General features: G+C 43.1%; 1 protein-coding gene across 10 annotated transcripts in view; it reads right to left on the bottom strand.

Annotated features, from left to right (window-relative positions):
- LOC143933945 (galactoside alpha-(1,2)-fucosyltransferase 2-like) overlaps window positions 1-23,343 on the bottom strand; it is a 299,455-nt gene that overhangs the window by 12,466 nt on the left and 263,646 nt on the right. For 2 of the 10 annotated variants that reach the window (XM_077457132.1, XM_077457136.1), the window contains one exon: window positions 8,432-8,500. The exons of 6 other annotated variants lie outside the window; for them this stretch is intronic. The gene's annotated coding sequence lies outside the window, so the exon portion shown is untranslated. Of the gene's footprint in view, window positions 1-7,835; window positions 8,371-8,398; window positions 8,501-23,343 lie in introns of those variants that run through there. 2 more of the 10 variants (XM_077457133.1, XM_077457135.1) reach the window with 2 other exon arrangements.

Raw genomic sequence — 23,343 nt, 5'->3', positions numbered from 1 at the left:
TAACCTATTACAATGACAATTTTGTGGAAAAAAAAAATCAAAAAAAAAAAAAAATCTTAATTTTGCAAAGAATTGTGGGAAAAAAATGACAACATCAAAAAGCTCCCCGTGCCTCTTACTAAATACCTTGGAATGTCTACTTTCCAAAAAGGGGTCATTTGCAGGGTATTTGTACTTTCCTGACTTGTTTGGGTCGCAAGAAATGAGATAGGCCACCAGTACATCAGGTGTGATCAATTTTGTATGATTCGCATCACAGCTTGTAGACTCTCTAACTTTCACAAAGACCAAATAATATCCACTAATTTGGGTTATTTTTACTAAAGACATGTAGCAGTATAAATTGTGGCCAAAATTTATGAAGAATAATTAATAATTTGCATAATTTTGTCACAGAAACAAAGAAATGTGCGTTTTTTTCAAAATTTTCTGTCTTTTTTCATTTATAGCGCAAAAAATAAAAACCACAGAGGTGATCAAATACCACCAAAAGAAAGCTCTATTTGTGGGGAAAAAAGGAAAAAAATTCATTTGGGTACAGTGTTGCATGACTGAGTAATTGTCATTCAAAATGTGAGAGCACCGAAAGCTGAAAATTGGTCTGGGCAGGAAGGGTGTTTAAGTGCCCAGTAAGCAAGTGGTTAATTTATCTGTTTATTTCTAGTTTCGCCATACACGTACGTGTACATCCGATTCTTATATGGACACAACCTGCTAATTGTAATAAAGATCCAAAGTTACAGACAGTCTGGTTATTTTAGGATTCAAGGTTTAAACTGTATGTTGAGCTACATACATGCCGGGGCAAACGTGTAGCGAGAACAGAACAGTGAAACAGCGGCTATCCAGCAAGTGGGATTTAGGACAGTGACTACACAGAGGCCTGCTACCCTGTCAGTGCAGTCACATGCATATGGCAATACAGCAGTCTCTACACAGTCAAGCATTCCTGCAAGCAACATGTCACATAGCCAGGCATCCTCACTCAAGGCAAGGTCTCAAGTTTTCGGCTCCTCTAGATCTTCACCTGCAAGCAATGCACTCGCTATCGCACGTGCAAAAGCTGTAGCCGCCAAGGCCCGAGCAGCCTTTGCTGAGCAATAAATGCAGATTAAAAAGGAGAAAGTGAGGCTGAAGACAGAGAAAGCGCAGCAAGAGGCACAGTTAGAGGCTGAGGAAGCCCTCCTAGAAGTAGCCCTAGAGAAACTCACTATAGTGAAGGAAGCAGCAGCCGCTATAGCCAAAGCAGGGGTCTTAGAATTAGCTGTATGCCCGAGAAGTGAATGCAGCAGATGCAGCAATATTCTCGACCCAGAAGTTGAAACTCAAGATTCTCTACAACGAAACTTCGGATTACATCAATCAACATTTTAAGCCAAGCAGTGACAAAGATGATGTCAAAGAGAAAAGCCAAAGACACTACACGGTACCGCCACAAGTCAGTGACAAGTCTCAAGCCTACAAACAGGAGAAATCCATGCAAAGTGACGCCTCCTACGAAAGACTCCCTACACGTGAGATAACAGAGACTTCTATTCATCCTCCAGAACCAACGGTGCGACAAAGGTCGGCTTGACACCCTCAAAAGGTATGACTACACACAGCCATCTCACCATGGCAACACACTGCAGGCTAACCAAGCCACCATAGACTTTGCAAGGTTCTTTGCACGACGTGAGTTAGTCTTGAAAAGTTTAATGACTGCCCTGAAAGCTACAGAGCCTGGCGGTCTTCCTTTCAAAATGCCATCAGAGACTTAGATCTGTCTTGCAGTGAAGAAATAGACCTCCTGATCAAATGACTTGGAAATGAGTCTGCCGAGCATGCTAGGTGAATCAGGACAATAAATATAAACCACCCAGACACTGGTCTTAAAACGATCTGGGATAGACTTGATGAGCGTTATGGTTCAGCAGAAGTAGTAGAAAGCGCACTATTCAAAAGACTTAACTTCCCCAAAATACCTAACAAAGCCTACCAGAAACTTAGGGATTATCTTGCTAATGGAACTTCAAGTAGCTAAATTCGAGGGGGGACTTACATTCCTTGACACAGCCAGAGGTGTCAACACCATTGTACAAAAGTTAACCTACAACTTGCAAGAGCATGGGATTACACATGGATCCCAATTTAAGAGACAGCATGATGTTCCATTCCCTCCTTTTTCTGTTTTTGTGGACTTTGTGTGTCAGCAAGATAAAACAAGGAATGATCCAAGTTTTGATTTTACATTGTCATGTGCTGCTCCTTCAGGACTTAACCCTCGCAAACCACCAGTAGCAGTACACAAAACTAACATGACTCCTCCAGATTCTTTTCACAAGTCTACCAGCTTCTTTAACTTGGAGACAAAGGTCAAGGATCCTGGTAAGCAGTGTCCCTTGCATCAGAAGCCACATCCTCTCCTAAAATGCAGAGCTTTCAGAGAGAAAACCCTGTAGGACCACAAGGCCTTCCTCAAGGAGAACCATATCTGCTACAGGGGCTGCTCTTCAACATCTTACCTCGCCAAGGACTGTAAGGTCAGTTTAAAATGCATGGAATGTGACAGCTCAGATCTCAACACAGGTTTACATCCTGGGCCAGCTTCATGGACTTTACAACACAATCTCACTGCTAGTGGGCATGGTGGGGAGGAAGAGCACACCATTACAACTACACCAGAGATCACTTCACCATGTACAGAGTTCTGCAAAGGAGTCATATGTGGCAGGTCCTGCTCCAAAATCTGCCTAGTTAGAGTCTACCTAGCAAGCCAAAAAGACATAGCTATTAAACTTTACATAATTTTGGATGACCAAAGTAACAAGTCATTAGCCAGCTCAACCTTGTTTGACATCTTTGGCATTAAAGTCCCCAGCATCCCCTACTCCTTAAAAACGTGTGCTGGAATAATGGAGACAGCGGGGAGGAGAGCATCCGGCTACCAAGTCGGGTCCATTGAAGGACAATCATGCTTGTCTTTGCCAACTCTTTTCGAATGCAACCAGATCCTGACCATAGACCGGAAATTCCTACACCAGATGTGGCTGCTCATCACCCACACTTGAAACACATAGCACATCTGATACCAGAACTTAATCCTCAGGCTTAGACTATCCTACTCCTTGGGAGAAATATATTACGAGGCCACAAATCAAGAGCTCAAATGAATGGCCCCAACAACGCTCCTTATGCTCAGAGGTTAGACCTCGGATGGTTCATCATAGGAGATGTCTGTCTAGGAAGCATGCACAAACCTAACTCCATTAGCAGCATGCTCTCAAATACCCTAGAGAATGGGCGTTCCTCTCTTTTCCAGCCATGCCACAACCATTTTCTTGTTAAGGAATCGACCTACACCACCCACTTGTGTTGTTCCTTGACAAGCCCCACTAGTGACAACTTTGCATGTGACAGTGACCGAGACGACTTAGGGTGCACAGTCTTTCAAAGAACTATAGATGACAATCGTGTGGCAATTCTATTGAGGACAAACTCTTCTAACAGAGCAAGAACTAGTCAAAGATTGCACAAACAGCTGGGTCACACCTCTTCCCTTCAGACCACAGAGACAATGTTTACCCAATAACAGAGAACAAGTGCTATAATGTTTCACTTCCCTTACACGTAATTTACAAAGAAAGCCAGAGATGAGAGAACATTTCTTTTTTTTCGTGGGAAAATCTTTGAGAACAGTCACGCCGAGATAGCTCCCACCCATAAAGACTCTGAAGAGTGTTGGTACCTCCATATATACAGAGTGTACCATCCTAAAAAGCCGGGTCACATCAGAGTAGCGTTTGGTTCTAGTGCCAATTTCAAGGGTGTCTCCTTGAAGGATGTCCTCTTGACAAGCCCAGACCTGAACTACAAACTCTTGGGAGTGCTCTTACGATTCCACAAAGATTCTATTGCCTTCATAGCAGACATCCAACAGATGTAACATTGCTTCCTGATCAGAGAGGGAGACAGAAACTTCCTAAGGTTCCTTTGGTTCAGAGAGAGAATGACCCTTCCAATGACATCTCAGAGTATCATATGAGGGTACACATCTTTAACAATAGCCCTTCACCTGCAGTCGCTATCTACGGACTCAGACATTATGTCCAAGAAGGTGAACTTGAGTATGGTTTAGATACAAAACAATTCGTAGATAAAGACTTTTATGTAGATGACTGCTTGAAATTCAATGAGTCTGCAATCTGTCTTCTTAAAAGAGCACAGGAGATGCTCACTTGTTCTAACCTCAGGCTTCACAAGTTTACTTCCAACACCAAAGAGGTAATGGAAGCTTTCCCTGCTCAAGACCATTCTAACAATCTAAGAGACTTAGATCTAGGTACAGACTCTTTACCCATACAGCGCAGCCTAGGTCTACTTTGGGACTTGAAATCTTATTCCTTTACCCTCCAAATAAATGGAGAAGAAAGGCCCTTTACTCGCAGAGGTGTCTTGTCCACAATCAATAGCCTATACGATCCATTAGGATTTGCGGCACCTGTTACAATTCAAGGTAAAGCCCTACTTAGAGACTTGATTTATGAAACATCCGACCGGGATGCCCCACTACCCCCTGATAAGAGGAACTCTTGGGTAGAGTGGAGGAACTCTCTATCAATCTTATCTGATCTCCATGTTTCATGCCCATATGCTACTGTACCCTCTACAAAGACACAGAGCCAAAACCTTTGCATATTCTGTGATGCTTCTATCATGGCAATAGTTGCTATGGCCTACTTAAGAACTTGCGACACTGCAGCATGATGCCAAGTAGGATTTGTCATGGGCAAGGCAAAGCTAGCTCCACACACTGAGCACACTGTACCTAGGCTAGAACTTTGTGTTGCAGAACTAGCACAACTAATGACCTCAGAGATGGACATTGACCTCAAGGATATCCAGCTCTACTCTGACAGCAAGGTAGTGCTAGGCTACATCTACAATGAGACCAGACGTTTCTATGTTTACGTCAACAACACAGTGTTGAGGATTAGGAGATCCACTCGTCCAACACAATGGCGCTATGTACTGACCATAATCCTGCAGACCATGCTACAAGAGCTATTGCTGCATGTAACCATAAAGACAAGACCCGCATTCTTGTACAATGCAGAACTTCATAAGAGTAACACTATTGAACTACTAGATCCAGACTCAGATACTGACATCCATCCTGAGATCTCGACATTTCAGGCTGCAACTTCAGACTGCAAGCTTAAATCTAACAGATTTAACAGATTCTCAAAATGGAAGTCACTTGTTCTAGCTATTTCTTGTCTTACTCATATAGCTCACTCTTTCAAAGGTGACTCAAACAGCTGTGACTGCAAAGGATGGCATCATTGTCAAAGGATCAGTTCAGCATTAGAGCTCCAACAGTCTCAGGATCATATCATCCGCACTGTACAGCATGAAGCCTATGCTAAGGAGATGGACTGTATCTTTACACAGAAAACTGAAGTAATCAGTGCTCCCCATGGGAAATTCACCACTAAAGACTTAAACTTGCGGCAGTAGAGACAATCCCTTCTGGGACAGGTGGAGGAAGCAGTACCTCTCCACTTTATAGCCACCTACTAAATGACAAGACAACAAGCCCAACCTAAAAGGGGGAGACCTTGTTCTTGTTAAGGACTGTCAGTCCCAAAGAAATGAGTGGCCTTTGGGTCTCATCACCAACCCCTTTCCAAGTGAGGATGGAAAGGTCAGAAAAGTGGAAGTCAAGATTCATTGAAGCAAAGAGACAAAGTTGTTACTAAGACCAGTTTCTAAACTAATTTTATTGTTGTCATCTGAGGAATAAATAGTGGCATCTGATGATACCAGACAGGGAGTGTCATGCCTTCTGCCTATAACAAAAAATAATATCTTCTAGACTTGCAATACCAACATTGTCCACTAGATGCCACTCTAACAAAAGACTATTGCTGGGCAGTGTTCTATGGTTAATACACATTTCCTGTCATATCACTGGGAACTAGCTCCACTTCCTATTACAACTCTTTGATCTTCTCCATTGAGACAGACTGCTAAGGATGAGCTCCGGTGTGTTTGTATACTCCAAGTGCAGAACCCCCCAGGAAGTCGGCGCAGCGCTGCCCTAATCACAGGCAGTGAGGCGTTGCCCCGATTCGCGGCTGCAGAGATCGGGCAAAGTTTCACTGCCTGTGATTAACACAGGGCTGCACCAATTTCCTGGCAGTCTCTGCACGTGGAGTATGCAAACACCCCAGAGCTCATCCCAACAGACCGCATGGAGCCAGCTAAGCCTACGCCACATGTTTCCTAGGAAAATCCTAGTCCTTCCAAGGCAGCATCACTGGTATGCTAAAGATTGTTTACCTGTATACTTAGTGGACATTTATGTTCATGTAATTCTTATATGTTCATTTATCTGTTTATTTCTAGTTTCAACATACACATACGTGTACATCCTATTATATGGCCACCACCTGCTCATTGTAATAAAGATCCAAAGTTACAGACAGTCTGGTTATTTTAGGATTCAAGGTTTAATCTGTATGTTTAATCTGTATGGGCAAGCGTGTAGCGAGAACAGAACACTGCCTGTAGATGGATCAAAATTCTGACTGGCCAAAAGCTGAATATTCAAAAAGGTGCCAAGATTTATACCTCAAAACTACAGACCAGTCAGCCTAACATCAATAGTATGTGAACTATTGGTAGGAATGATAAGTAACCATATATAAGAATTTGCTGATGAAAATAGTATTAATAGCAATCAGCATGGATTTATGAAAGATTGTTCTTGCCAGACCAATGTGTTGATATTATATGAGCAGTATAGTCAGTGTTATCTGGTGCTCCAAAGGGACAAATCCTTAGGGGTATAGTCTGTGGCTGTAATAGCTGGATGGTGATGTATCCATAGGTTGGGTGGTTGGAAAAGAAAGGGATATTAAGGGTTAAAAAGGTAGGTAGCCATCCTTCAGAGTGTGTCCAGAACTCTGCAACACATGTAAGGAAAAAAAAGGGGGGGGGGGCACGGACCCGAGTGTAGTATTAAAATGATGACTTTAATAGGATAAGATTAAAAACACTTACAAGATGATAGAAGATCCATGCTCGTCAAAGTAAAGTGCAGTCCTGGTATACCACATGGCTCTGCGCGTCCTACCTCTGTTCCGGATAGCTGGAAAGGATTGGGTAGCTGGCTGGAATGGATCACAGTGTTTCTCTAGGAACCTCCACACTGACCAGCATGGACCATGGAACAGGAAGTAATGTCACCTGCGTCTGATTGGACCAGGGCAGGGCTGGAATCTTGTTAATCAGGGCTGTAGTGGTGAAGGCTATGCATTCAGAGCTGGCTGCTCCTTCTATTGGCCTGCTGCCCTCTAGAGGAGGACAGCTATATGTACACAATGCGGAGCATGTAGGTGTGGCCATGGAACTAGAACGACCAGAAGGCCAATCGGTAAACAATTTAGGGAAAAATAAATTATAGCAAAGGGCAGGTGAAGCAGGTGTTAAAAGTCTCATTGTGATGCGTTCCAGCCAGCTGCCCAGTCCTTTCCAGCTATCCGGAACAGCAATCGGACCCGCAGAGCCATGTGGACTGCCAAGACTGCACTTTACTTTGACGGGCATGAATCTTCTATCATCTTGTAAGTGTTTTTAATCTTATCCTATTAAAGTCATTATTTTAATACTACACTCAGGTCGGCGCCTCCCCCTCCCTGTTTTTTTCTTTGATATTCTATGAGGCAGTGCACTGTAATCTAGATAGAGGAAGGTCTGTAGACTTGGTATACCTAGATTTCTCTAAAACATTATATACAGTATCCCATAAATGCTTAATTTGGACACTGAGGTCCAGTGGCATTTTGTACCTGGATAGAAAACTGGTTACTGGGGTGTGTCCAGAGGGTGGTGATAAATAACGTATCTTCTGAATGGTCTGGAGTTGTAAGTGGGGTACTCCATCGCTCTGCCCTGAGACTAATTCTGTTTAACTTGTTCATAAACGATACAGAGGTTGGAATAAATAGTTCACTCTCAGTTTTTGCTGATAGAAAACTAAGTAGGGGAATAACATCACAACATATATATGTAAAGCGTGGCATAAATTGACAGCACTATATAAGTACCTGTAATAAAATAAAGTAAAACAAACAATAGGACATAGCAACTTTATAAGAACTAGTTGAAATAGAGGGTTGGGCAGCTATATGGCTGGTGAGGTTTAGAATTTAGAAAATTTAGAAAATTTTACAGCAATGAACTCGAGGGCTAAAAATTAATGCAAGTTACTCCCTAGGAGTAGAACCTCTGAGAGAACAAAGTATGTAAAAGAATCTGGGTGTCCTAGCAGATAATAAACAATAGCATGCAATGTCAAGCTGTAGCAAGCAAAGCTAGCAGACTATTAGCATGCATTAAAAAGTGTATTAACTCAAGAGATAAAACTATAATTCTGCCACTTTACAAAACTTTGGGTCAGCCACATCTTGAGTTGGCCATCCAGTTCTTGTCACCAGTCCTCAGGAAGGATGTGCTGAAAAGAGATATGATTACAATATGCAAATAACTAAATGGTAGTGCCATAAACACATACACACACATTGAACTGGATGGATTGGTTTCTTTTTTTAACCTTACCAATTATGTAACAATGTCAAATATAATAGTTTAATATATTTTGCTATACTACACTGCACCTTACTACATACCGCCCAACATTTTGAGATGAGAATGATGGACACCTACTAACAAATGTATGTAGGCAGGGCACGCCCCCCTGCCAACCCCCTTAACCACTTGCCACACGCCATATAGCAGAATGACGTTGGCAAAGTGGTTTCAATATCCTGACTGGACGTCATATGATGTCCTCAGGATATTAAGCCATTGCGCGCCCCTGGGGGCACACGTCACTGCGATCGGTGGTGAGGTGTGTCAGTCTGACACACCGCAACTACAATCTCGGTAATGGAGACTCTTTACCACATGATCAGCTGTGTCCAATCACGGCTGATCACAGTGTAAATGGGGGGGGGTCTGTGCTAATCGATTATCAGTGCAACCCCCAGAGGATGCCCCCACTGGACCACTAGGGATGCCACCAGACCACCAGGGATGCCCAGCACCAGGTATGCCACCCTAGACCACCCGGGATGCCAATCAGTGCTCACAATGGGCATCGCTGATTGGCATGCATTATTGTTTGGTACTGATTGGCATCCATCAGTACAATGCTGTACACTACAATGACACCTATCAGTGCGCATCTGTGCCACCTATCAGTGCCCATCCATATCGCCTATAAGTGCCCATCTGTGCTGCCTATCTATGCTCATCTGTGCCGCCTATCCATACCCATCCGTGCCGCCTATCCATGCCAATCCATGCCGCATATCAGTGCCCATCCATGTCGCATATCAGTGGCACTTATCAGTGCTCATCAATGCCACCTCATCAGTGACACTTCATCGTGCCCATCAGTGCCCCTCAGTGCAGGCCCATCAGTGAAAGAGAAAACATACTTATTTACAAAGTTTTGTAACTGAAACAAAAAAGCATTTTTTTTCCCAAATTTTTGGCCTTTTTTAATTTGTTTAACAGAAAATAAAAATCCTAGAGGTGACCAAATACCACCAAAAGAAAGCTCTATTTGTGGGAACAAAATGATAAAAAATGAGTTTGGGTACGGTGTAGCACAACCGCTGTCAGGAAAGGGCCCACCCTCTGATGATACTGTCTGACATTTGGCGTGCAGTACTGTCGTCCACCAGCAGGTGTCTCCTAGCAGTCTGGAACTGCCTGGGGAGCCCGCAGTACTGGCGTCCACCAGCGGGTGGTTCCTGGCAGTGTGGGGCCGACATCATCTCCTGTAATTAGGAGTCACCTGAGTAATTGCAGGAGGTGTGTATAAGTACCCGGCAGACACACTGATCCCTTGCCATCTTCCTTGTGTGGTTCCCTGTGCCCAATCCATCCTCTCGTTGGCCTGTTTGTCTTCCATCCCCAGCTGCTGACCCCCCCGTTGTCGACCCCGGCCTGGCCCTGTTTATGATTCTGGTATTCCCCTTTACTTGTAAATATTTGTCTGTTACTATTTGTGGGTTTTTGTTGGTGGTTGTTTGGTTGCACATATTTACTTATCTTAATAAATTATATATTTTCACCTTATCTGCGTTTGTTCCTCTGTTGCTGTCCACACAGCTCTGGTCACACCAGATACGTGACAGTATACCAAGGCCATTCCTGACCAGAAGTGGCTGCACAGAGGAACCAGTTTGGTTCTGTTTGACGCTGGTGGGATGAATTCAGATATAATTGTTTATTATGCTCTGCTGGCCACAGATAGTTCTGAATATCTCCACCAGACATTGAAAGGGCGGTCCAGTGATCAGCTGCTGGAGATTATTAGTTTAGCTCACTCTGTGGTTGATCAGGGCAGTGTGCTGTTTTAGGACGTTCAGCCCTTTTTTTTTACCACTACTATTCCTTTTATATTGGCTCTTAAAATAAACAAATGCAGCAATTTAGAAATCAGATGAAAGGTTTAGCACTGGGAAACACTTTCTGAAAGAAAAAAAAATGCATTTTATATACAACTATATGGATCAGACCAAAATGAGGGACAGAGGGACATTGCTCCAAATCAGGGACAGTCCCTCAGAATTGGGGACATTTGGGAGCTATGCCTTACTATATTCCATATATGTACACATTCTTTATTTCTCCACAGGCGTGACATGTTAAATATTTTTATTGTGGCACATATATGTGGGGGTTTAACATTGGGATGTTGTAAAATTCATTGGCTCAGGGTGAATTGTTTTAGGGCCGGTTCACACTGCAGGCGAGGCGAGGCGACTCCGACTTGCCTCGCCGCGACCTCAGCGGCAACTTGCAGATGACTTCTGTATAGAAGTCAATGCAAGTCGCCCCGAGGTCGCCCGAAAGTAGTACAGGAACCTTTTTTCTGAGTCGGAGCGACTCGAGTCGCTCCTCTCAGAACGGTTCCATTGTACAGAACGGGGGGGACTTGTCAGATCGAGGCGAGGCAAGTCGTGTCGCCTCGCATCGCCCGCAGTGTGAACCGGCTCTTACTGTGAGATAACAAGGTAACCAACCTTGATCACTGAAATAACTTTTTTGTTCACTTGGTAAACAAAACAGGGGGAGTTTTCTGTTGTCTAGGAGTTGTGTATTCTCTATATCCAATCTGTGTCCTTTGTGTGCTGTGAATGCGGTGTATTTTCAGTGCTGTTATTTATGCTGTGTGTTGTGTCTGTTCCTTGTATAGTAAATGTGATTATGATGTGTGCATCCTGTGCCGTTTATCTTCTGTGTATGCTGATGGCACTCAATGCTGGGTATACATCTTGAGCTGGCCATACACAGTGCAAATTTCTTTCCTAAAAACCACTGGTTGCAGTAAATACATTTGCTTGATTTCCCCCATCAACACAGATGGGCCATTGTCTTCTCCCGGGGGAAGGCAGTGGTTTATTACTAGCGGATATAGCAAGACAATCCAGCAGGCTGATTTTACCCAAGTTGATTGATCGATCAACTCTGTACGTTCAGCCTGCCCATTGATGTTTTGAATCTCAATTTGAACCATGTATGGCCAGCCTAATGGCATGTACACACGATCAGACTTTGACGGACTTGGTCTGGCGGACAATCCAACGGACTTTGCAGCTGAGGTCTGCGGGACTTTCAAATAAACAGACATGGCCACACACGATCCAAAAGTCAGACAGATTCGAACGTGATGACGTAGAATAAGGAAGTTCATAGCCAGTAGGCAATAGCTGTCCTAGCGTCGGTTTTAGTCCGTCGGACTAGCACACAGACGAATGGATTGTCTGCTAAAAGTCGAGTCTGGCAGACAAACTTGAAGCCAGTCTTATTTCTAGGAAGAAAAAGTCCGCTGGAGCCCACACGATCGAAAAGTCTGATTGTGTGTACGCAGCATAACTGTGTGTATTTTGTGCTGTATGCACTCTATGTTGTGTAAGCTTTGAGCTACATACGCTATATTACCAAAAGTATAGGGAAGGCTGCCTTTACACCCATATGAACCTTAATGGCAGCCCAGTCTAAGGCTGGATTCACACCTATGCATTTGTAGTGCTTCTTGCATATTTGCACTACAGTCCATCTAACATGGTTTCCTATGGAATATGTTCTGTAGTGCAAATCTGCAAAAAGCGCTAAAAATGCTGGTGTGAAGGTGTGAATCCAGCCTTAGTCCGTAGGGTTCAATATTGAGTTGCCTCACCCTTTGCAGCTATAACCGCTTCAACTCTTCTGGGAAGGCTTTCCACAAAGTTTAGGAGTGTGTCTAGGGGAATGTTTGACCATTCTTCCAGAAATGCATTTGTGAGGTCAGGCACTGATGTTGGACTAGAAGGCCTGGCTCAAAGTCTCTGCTCTAATTCAGCCCAAAGGTGTTCTATCGGATTGAGGTAAGGACTCTGTGCAGGCCGGTCAAGTTCCTCCACCCCAAACTCGCTCATCCATGTCTTTATTGGTGTCCCAACACTTTTGGCAATATAATGCAGTTACATAGGTTGAAAAAAAATAAAAAATAAACACAAATGTATCTAGTTCATCCAAACAAATATAAAATCTCCACATATACAATCCTATACACACAGCTGATCCAGACTAAAGCAAAAGAAAAAACACAATAAAGCATGATCCAATTTGCTTTGAATCTCCCCCAAGAGATTCACTTGTATCAACTACCCCTGGTGTTATTACCGCTAAATATGAGTATCCGGTTATATTTTGTCCATTTAGTAATGTATCTGGCTCTTTTTTTTTTTTTTTTTTTTTTTTATCTGGCTCTTTTTTTAAAGCAATCTACTATGCTGGCCAGAATCAGTCGTTGAGGGAGTCTATTCTATAATTTCACAGCTCTTACTGTGAAAAAGCCTTTCATTATGTGACCGTTAAATCTGTTTTCCTCCAGATGTAAAGAACGCCTCCTTGTCCTCCATAATAACCTGAAAGTGAATAACTCTAACTCTACACCAAGTTCACTATATGGACCATTTATGTATTTATACATGATGATCATAGCCAACCATATTCGCTTCTTATTAAAAGAGAATAATTTCAGTTCAGCTAATCTTTCCTCATAGCTAAGCTCCTCAATACCTCTTTTCAGTTTGGTTTCTTTTCTCCAGTTCTTCGATATCCATTTTGGGAATTGGTGCCCTATATTCTGGTTATGTTTTGTTCTTTGTATGTTGTGAGTGCTGTATTGTGGTTTTTGTGTTTGCTCTGTGCTGTGTACAGCAGTAGGGGTAGTTGATCCAGGGAATATCTAAATGCTCCTAGGGCAGTGGTGGCGAACCCTGGCACCCCAGATGTTTTGAAACTACATTTCCCATGATGCTCCACTACACTGCAGAATGCTTAAGCATTATGGGAAATGTAGTTCCAAAATATCTGGGGTGCCAAGGTTCGCCATCACTGTCCTAGGGGATCAGGAAGATTTTTTTTTTTTTTTTTCCCCGGCTGGACCATGCTTCATAAGGAGTTTTTTTTTCTATTTTGGATCAACTGTGGGTATAAATTTCTGTTTATGAAGGTTTTCTGTTTATTTATATAATTTTTTTTTTTTTCTATAGGTTGAGCTAGATGGACTTGTGTCTTTTTCCAACCGGACTAACTATACAACACTGGGGTTTATTTACTAAAAGCAAATCCACTTTGCCCTACAAGTGCACTTGGAAGTGCAGTCGCTGTAGATCCGAGAGGAACATGCAAGGTAGATAAACAGCATTTTTGCTTGTACATGATTGGATTATAAAATCAGCAAAGCTTCCCCTTAGATTTACATGACTGCACTTTAAAGTGCACTTGTAGTGCGGAGTGGATTTGCCTTTAGTAAATCAACCCCTATGTGTATTGAGCAGGCTGTGAATCTGCTGAACTCTGTGAGTCTTTTAAGTCAATGTGTGTGGTGCCCTCCCTGTTTGCTTTGTGAACTACATGCAATCTGTGTGATCTGTTGTGCATGTGATGAGTACTCTTTGTGTTGGGTATGTTGTGTGTGTGACCTGTGTTTTATGTTCTGTACATACTTGACAGCATCTTCATCCCAGTCCTCGGTACAATGTCACCGCCACCCTTGGCCCACCCATATCACATCCTTTCTTCTGACATTCCCCCCCGATCATGCATACTTTCTGGGCAGTCCCACCTCTAATTATTGGGAACCCGCCTGTTCACAACCACAATCCCTTTTTTAATACCTGCAGCAATTAAAAAAAGGGTGATGCTGTGATCTCAGGACACAGCCCAATTATAATTTTATTGAGCTGAAATGTTAATTTTAGATACAGTAATTACATTCTTAGAATTCAAAGTGCACGCAAGTAAATGTTGTAATCCAATACTTACCGTATATACTCGAGTATAAGCCGAGTTTTTCAGCACATTGTTTATGCTGAGAATTCCCCCCCACCCCCTTGGCGTATACTCATTATACTTGAGTGAGGGCAGGGATACCGGGCTTTAGGCTTCTTGTGCTGGGGCTGCATTGAACTGTGGCTGCAGTGCTCCCCTCTCTCTCTCCCTTACACAGCAGGAGGCCGCTGTGTCTTCTTACTGACTCTGAAATTTTCGGCCATGCTGTGACAAAAGTTCCGCCCTCCTCCTAGACCAGCTTGTGTGATAGACGCAGTGTTCTGTCTGTCTGATGAGGCTGCGGTGATGGGCACAGTGAAGCTACAATGATGGGCATGGTGAGCCTGCGGTGATGGGCACAGTGAGGCTACAATGATGTGCACGGTAAGCTTGCAATGATGGGCATGGTGAGGCTGCGGTGATGGGCACAGTGAGGCTACAATGATGGGCATGGTAAGGCTGTGGTGATGGGCAAGATAAGGTTGCACTAATGGGCATGGTGAGGCTGCAGTGATGGGCACAGTGAGGCTACAATTATGGGCACAGTGTGGGTGCAATGATGGGCAGCGAGGCTCCATTGATGAGCACAGTGACGCCGGCAGCCTCTGTGTTGTTCATGCCGCACCACATCCTGAAAATTTACCAGTAGCTGCTGCATTTCCCACCCTAGGCTTATACTTGAGTCAATACGTTTTGCCATTTTTTTTTTTTTTTGTTGTGGTAAAATGAGGTGCTTCGGCTTATATTCGGGTCGACTTATACTTGAGTATTTACAGTAGCTCCACACCAGAAAAGTGAATGAGAGTGATGGCATAGGGGTGCTTTTACTGCCAGAGGCACACATGAAAATATGACATTAAAATCTCTCAAAAGGTACAGAATCTCCTTGGTGGTCATTTCAGGTTAAAGAGTCCTGTTTCAATAAAACAGGAATACAATCAAAAGAGCAAAATGCATTTTATTGGTTGAACTGGATGTACTTTTTTTCAACCAGACTTACCATGTAACTATACTTGACCCTTGGCAGCCCTTGTGCATAGCAAGCTGAAGTTTCTACCCCCCACCCCCCATCTTTAACACAATTTACCACTTTGAGATACAGTGATTGCATGGAAGGAAATTCAGAGGACGTTGGGACTCTCCCCATTTACAGCCATATATTTATCTATCCAAGGCCCATGTTTCCAGAAGGTATGTAATATGAGGTCTTTGCAATCTGGAAAAGTAGAGACCTGTAAGTTTTTTTTCCCTCACTGTTTGAGCTGGATTCTGGCAACCTGAAACCCTTCAGAGAGCTCTCCACTAGTTTTGAGTTATCTGATCACCACATCTTCTACTACCTGTATTGTGCGAGCTACGTACAAGCCTGCTGCATAGACAAAGCTAAGAAGCTCCAGCTTTCCCTGATCGACTGTCTACTTCAGAATCAAGCCTATTCCATCTTAGACATGTACTGGCCCCTCAACGTGAACTTCACAAAACCTCTAGAACTATTCTCAGTCTCTAATTGGCGCAAAGATTTTTCAGGTGACACACTTATTGAAAAATTGAGTGGCTACAACAAGGTCATGAGTCTACTAGCTAACAAAACATGAAGATTTACAACTTAAACTCCTCCATAGAACCGATATTCAATTTCTCACATCCAAAGAGGACTCTTGATCAGCTGATTGCCAATTATGCAGGCCCTCACTTGGGTACTGTCTCTGGTCATTCCCAAACACTTTCAGCTACTGGGGCTGGGTGGCCAGCTATACTTAAAAATGGACATCATCCATAAGGTTTACCATATCAGATGTCAAAAATGAGCTGCAAATCCTTATACCATGAAAAACTTGGAATGGACTTATTTTGCCCCATCTCTGTCAATCATTACAACTTTAGATGACAAGCATTCATGGAACATGCCCTATCAAAATCAGAAGTGTCTGTCCTTTTGTTTCCTTCAGTTTTTTAGATAAGGCCCACCAATTCCACTTTCATACTGCAAGGGCCAACCCTGTTTCTCTTAAGCCACACCAATATAGTCAAAGCCTCATTGACGCAACAATTGCTGACTTTAGGTAGTGCTTCCAGGTCTGCGGATTTACCCTGTAGTTGTTTTTAGGATATGCTTTGCTTTCTGTTGCTCTTTTCTTGCTCTTATCCCAATATAGATCCCATTGGGTTCATTTTAATACCCTCAGACTGGCAAGGATCCTCACAAGACTACCTAATAATGATTCCCTGTCTCCCTCTTGGGGATCTGTATTATAACATGTACCTGTCTTGAATGTATAACATAATAGCTCAACTACAGGTGCTTGAGACTGCACTTTACTGCTTTATGATTAATGTCGATTGTCCTTTATAAAACTCAATAAAATGTATTTAAAAAAGAAACATTGCATATCACATAAAAATTGCATTTCCCATCATTTTATTCTACAGGGTCTCTGCTTTCAAAAAAAATGTACGGCAAGTAATCCTGAGGCTCAAAAACTGCATTTTAATGTGTGCAAAAAAAAATTAAAAATGCCCATCTGACATCACTCTTTGGCTGATGGACAGATGGCACATGGGTGATTTTCATGCAGCATTTAGCTATGGCCCCCTCCCATTTTTTTACAGCGATTTGTCACTAGGATAATTACAATAAAATTATGATGATTGTCAGTAACAATGAAAAGTTTGAAGTAACTTTCTTTAGCGTTTCCGCTCAGCGGCAAAAATCACTTTAAATGTTTTTCTATGAAACATTGCAGCAATTGCTATGCTTATTAGAAATTTCTAAAAGAAAGTGACTTGTAGCACAACACAACCCAAATGCTGTAGTCAATCGCTAGTGACTCTTGTGATTAAATTGATAGCTAACTTTTTTTTTATCTTAATGCATTCCCTTCATTAAAAAGTGTTACTAAACCCAGTAATATGAAAATAGTTAATCCGCCCCCTGCAGTGCTCACAGCTTATAAATCTTTTTACATTAAAATACTGCCACTATATACCTTGTTGGCCAATTTGTATACCACGGTCACGTGATAAACTGCAGGGTTTGCTCAAGTGCTGAGTGTTCAGGTAGGAGGAGATATCCACTACAGCCTGTGTCCTCATGCTGTTAATGGAGGTGGATCATCCATCAATCAAGATGCGACATCCCAACCACTGTGTTCTTTTTTAGCTACTGGGCATGGAGGAGGAGGAGGGAGGGACTGGGCTGTCATTTAGGATCTGTGTACACACTCACATCTGTGATGTCAATATCATGTGACCTGAAAAGCTCAGCTCAAGGAAATGTTCTCTCCAGCAATAGAGACCAAACTGAGCACGTGCAGCTTTACTACCCTCGCTGTGTCTTATATGGCCTTGCCAAAAGAGACCCTGCAGGAGGGGGAGGATCTGTTCATAGAGGATCAAAGAGCCTTTTTACACAAGATAGAGGATTAACCCTTTAAGTTCCACAGTGAGTGTAACATGTATGCTATTCTGCATATACAGATATTACTGTTGTGGGTTTAGTAAAAAAAAAAAAAAACTACCTGTCCCTCCCCCCAACTCTAAACACTTACCCCACTCCTGTCACTGCTCCAGAACTGTCTTGTCTGCACCACTGCGCCTCCACTTCCTGGTCTCACACAGGCCACAGAAAGAGCCATTGTTGTCAGTCAAACTCCTGTGAGGAGGGAACAGGGGGGCTTGGCTTTCTAGTGCTTTGTGTGCCTATTGGTGCACACAGTCCAGCTCGGCTTGCTATAGGGGCACCGGAAGGAAGAAGTAGTGGATAGTGCCAAAGGACAACCAAAGAAGTAAGGTGCCAATCTGTGCAATATTGTTTCACAGAGCAGGCAAGTATAACCTCCTTCTTTTTTACTTTAAAATATTGCTTTCACTTTAAACACTGGCATTCGTGATCCGTAGCAGCGATTGATATCTGTGAATAAAAAGGCCTGCATAACTGCTTTTTAGCCCTCTTTCACATGGAACACGGCTTTGAAATTGTGTGACTTTAACTGAAATTGCATGATTTCAAAGCCGCATTAAAGAGATAGGGTTACCACCGCTCCAGGTAGGTTTGCTGAAACAAAAAGGTTTTTTCTCCAGGAAATGAACAGCCCCAGGTGTTGCCTAATGCATATAGCAAATCAAGGTGAGGAGAAAATTCTGGACAGCCCCACTCCAAATGAAATTTCTTGTGCCTTTATTAGAACATCAGGATCACACTGTACATGTCACAGCAAAGTAATACAGAACCAAAAACAACTGATGCGTTTCACACTAAACGTAGTGCTTACTCATAGCCGCATTGTCGGGTCCAACTTGAAAGACATCTGTGTGGCTTCAACACAGATGTCTATTGAAGTCACACCCGAAATCTGCAAAAGTAGTGCAGGAACTTCTTTTGCAAATTGGTGCAGTGCTGTAAAGTTGGCGTTGCGCCAATTGGAAGGGTGTCATTGCCAGGAATAGGCTGCGACCTGTCAAATCGCATGACAAATCGCTTCAATGTGAATGAGGGCTTAGTGCACTTTAACATGTATTTATTATGAAAAAACAATCCTCTGTGCTAAAGATACTAATTAGCGATTAGGCCTGCCGCTGCTGTACAAGACATAAGTCAAAACATGGAAAAAAGGGTATAAGTACCACAGCTGACAGCCTGAATAAATACAATAAAGTGAAACTGTAGTGCATACAAAATTAAGTGCAAAATTAATCCAAAAAATATATCAAGCATATAGACAGTGAAAGCTTAAAAAAACACCTGCAAATATGTATAAACTTCTAGGAGGAAGTTTCCTCACAACCTAACTGCAATTGAACGAGCATCGGACATGGTGCCGCAAGCTGAGTCTGACGCTGCGTTTCTCCATGCCCACAGGGCGTTATCAAAGGTTTTTGATAACGCCCCCTGGGAAGGGAGAAATGCAGCATCAGACACAGCTTGTGGCACCATCACATCCGATGCCTGTTCAATTGCAGTTAGGTTGTGAGAGAACCTATTGATTAATGGACCGGTAATTGATGTTCATCCATTTGCCCTCCACCTTGGAACCCTGTAAAGATTGATTTTATGATTGCAACTTTGTAAAGATTGATTTTAATGAATTAAACAAGACATACTTTACTATGCTGGCTCTTTCTCCATATGTTTGTTCCTGAAAACGCACCAGGGAGGATCACACCCTGGAGTTGGCGTTTTCATCGCCTCGCACAGCATACTAAGCCTACCTGACCCGTAATGCAGTACTGCTTGGGGGTCCATTGGATCTGGCAAGTTCAACTATGGGGGGGGGGGGTGGATCCCGTATGCACCTCATATGTTTTTTTCACTGGTCATATGCTTAATATTGATTTCCACTATTTCTAGCACAGCAGCACCTGTGAAAGGAACCTTCCAACTAGAAGTTTATACATATTTGCATGTGTTTTCACTGGATAGTTACATAGTTAGTAAGGTTGAATAAAGACACCAGTCCATCCAGTTAAACCAGAGTGAGTGTCTATAATTGTCCCTATCCCTGTACATTACACACTCACATCGGTCCCTACCTTCAACAAGCCCACAATCCAAGGTCCCTATTCATATAGTTTCATAGTTTCATAGTTAGTAAGGTTGAATAAAGACACCAGTCCATCCAGTTCAACCTGAGTGAGTGTCTACAATAGACCCCATCCCTGTACATTGCACACTCACATTGGTCCCTACCCTCAAGGGGCCCACAATCCAAGGTCCCCATTCATATACTAGGGCCAATTTTGGACAGAAGCCAATTAACCTACCTACATGTCTTTGGATTGTGGGAGGAAACCGGAGTACCCGGAGGAAACCCACGCAGGCACAGGGAGAACATGCAAACTCCAGGCAGGTAGTGTCGTGGTTGGGATTTGAACCAGCGACCCTTCTTACTGCTAGGTGAGAGTGCTAACCACTACACAACTGTGCCGCCCCTAATATACTAATACTAATACTAATACTAATACTAATACTAATACTAATACTAATATACTAGGGCCAATTTTGGATAGAAGCCAATTAACCTACCTGCATGTCTTTGGACTGTGGGAGGAAACTGGAGGAAACCCACGCAGGCACAGGGAGAACATGCAAACTCCAGGCAGGTAGTGTCGTGGTTGGGATTCGAACCAGTGACCCTTTTTACTGCTAGGTGAGAGTGCTAACCACTACACCACTGTGCCACCCATGATGCTTATTTTTTGTATTCATTTTGCACTTCATTTTGTATGCACTACAGTTGCACTTTTTGTATTTATTCAGGCTGTCAGCGCTGGGGTACTTATACCCCTTTTCCCAACGTGTATTTATTGCATGCATTTTACAGTGGAGCAGTTCTATGCATTGAAATGTATGTATAGATTTGTTCAACCATGTGCTGCATCGAGCAGAATTTAAAAAGAAATCAAGTACATTGCAACATAACTTTTGGGCGCAATTAAAAAGCACAGAGCTGTAAAGGGGCCCTAAAGAAGAAAGCGTTCAGATAACAAATTTAGTAAAATCAACATCAGGGAAATCAGAGCAACAAGTAGCCACCACACACCTGCCTGATGATCACAGCACTCTATATACAGTGTATGATAGATGAGGTAAAAGAAATGCTATATACTGTAAAACCCCAAAACCTTGGATTGAGAGTTAGGCCGGATTCACACCTATGCAGGTTGCAGTTTGCATATTGCAGATGCATTTTGCATTTTTCAATACACGCTTTTGATCCATTAAAGTCTACGGAACCAAAAAACTGAAAAAAAGTCCCTGGCCCTTTCCATAAAATGCACAAATGTGAATTACATCCATAGGAAGACATGTTAAAATTGTCTGTAGTGTGTTTCTGCAAAACTGAAAACGCACAAAAAAAAATGCATAGGTGTGAACCAGGCCTAACTTGGTCTGAGAGTGTTTTGCAAGGAAACATTTTTTTTCTATACATTTTGACTTGATAAACAAGTGATGTCTTGATATACAAGTAGCGTCTTGTCACAACTGAGTATAAAAGAGAAGAGAGGTGCCTCTAAGTGTAGCAATATGGTTACGTTTAATGAAGGTACAACATTTAACAACTCACATGGTTGATGATTAAAACAGGTACATCTAAGTATGCAGGCATCCGGGGTAAAGCGGTCCACATAGACCATCCCCCGCACTGCCATAGACGTCATCCGTTCCACGCTGCCCTCCATGAGCACTTCAAGCCTCGCTTTCAGATCACTCTACTGCAGGGTAATCTTCCCGGTCACAATTGAAAACTGACAGCTTTGGGAGTCGGCGGTACAGAGGACGGTCTATGTGGACAGCTTTACCTTGGATGCCTGCATACTTATCTGTGCCTCTTTTAACTGCTTGCCACCCACACACTGTCAAATGACAGCAGGGCAGTGCAGCTCTTGTTCTGGGATGCCCTCATATGACAGCGGCCCAGAACAGGCGCTCTTGCACGCAGCACGGCGATCGAGGCAGCGATGTGTTGCTAGGACACGGCGCGACCCCGATCTGTGTAAAGAGTCGAGTTCGCGGCTCTTTAACCATGTGATTGGCTGTGTCCAATCACAGTTGGTCACATGTAAACACGGTAATCGGCTCTCCTCGCCTCACACTGACAGAGTGTGAGGAGAGGAGAGCCAATCAGCGGCATCTCCTCACAAGGGGACATCTTGGGATGTAATCAGGGCACTGATCATCAGTGTCCTGATTACAATAAAGAAATAAAGTGTAACAATACAGTCCCCTCCAGTGTCAGCATACAGTGCCCACCAGTGGCAGTAATCAGTGCTCACCAGTGCCCACAAGTGGCACAAATCAGTGCCCATTAGCCATGCCAGTCAGTGTTGGCAATCAGTGCTGCCTATCAGTGCTGCCCATCAATGCCCATCAGTGTTGCCCATCAGTGCCACCCATCAATGCCCATCTTTACCGCATATCCATGCCACCCATCCGTGCCCACCAGTACTGCCTATCAGTGCCCACCACTGCCGCCTAACAGTGCCCATCAGTGCCACATATCAGTGCCCATAAGTGTGGCATATTAGTGTCTCCTCATCAGTGCCACCTCATGAGTGCCCATAAGTGCCGCTTCATCAGTGCCCACCAGTTAAGCCTATCAGTGCCGCCTCATAAGCGCATATCAGTGAAGATGAAAAATTTACTGACAGAAAAAGAGTAAAAAAGCCTTTTTTCCCCCCAAATTTTTGGTCTTTCTTTTTTGTAAAAAATAAAAAACCCAGTAGTGATCAAATACCACCAAAAGAAAGCTCCATTTGTGTGAAGAAAATGATAAAACATTTGTCTGGGTACAGTGAAGCACGACCGCTCAATTGTCATTCAAATTGCGACAACAATGCAAGCTGAAAAATGGCTTGGGCAGGAAGGGGTTGTTAGTGCCTGGTAGGCAAGTGGTTAATCATCAACCATGTGAGTTGCTAAATATTGTACCTTCATTAAATGTAACCATATTGCTACACTTAGAGGCGCCTCTCTTCTCTTTTATACTCTGGAGCTCCTGATGGGTTTTGCTTCTAATCCCCTTGTGGAGGCTGTATTTGTGGATGGACATTTTATGGTTCCACAACCTATCACATTGCTTATAATCTTTTTATATGGATTAAAAACTGAAGGATAACAATAAACATGGCTGTGGAATGAATCGTCTGAGTTTCCTATATTTCTTATGAGGAAATAGATTTTATAATGAGTGCCTTGAATTACAAGCATGTTTCTGGAACGAATTATGCTCGCAAGCCAAGGTTTTACTGTATAGGGGAGAGTACTAGAGGATGCCCAGCCACCCTTAGCCCTTGTACACACGGGCGGACATTCCGACCACAAAATCCATCAGATTTTTTCTGACGGATTTTGTCTGAAACTGGTGTTGCATGCACACGAACGGACAAAATCCGATATTTTGGAACCTGATGACGTTTGTTTGTTATGATGGGACTACGTTCAGGCTAGTAGCCAATAGCTTT

The sequence above is a fragment of the Lithobates pipiens genome, unplaced genomic scaffold (assembly GCF_037356315.1).
Source record: "Lithobates pipiens isolate NorthernLeopardFrog02 unplaced genomic scaffold, aLitPip1_a1.2 Scaffold_27, whole genome shotgun sequence".
NCBI lineage: Eukaryota > Metazoa > Chordata > Amphibia > Anura > Ranidae > Lithobates > Lithobates pipiens.
Note: the sequence above shows the minus strand (reverse complement) of the source record. Positions and strands in the feature narration are given on the sequence as shown.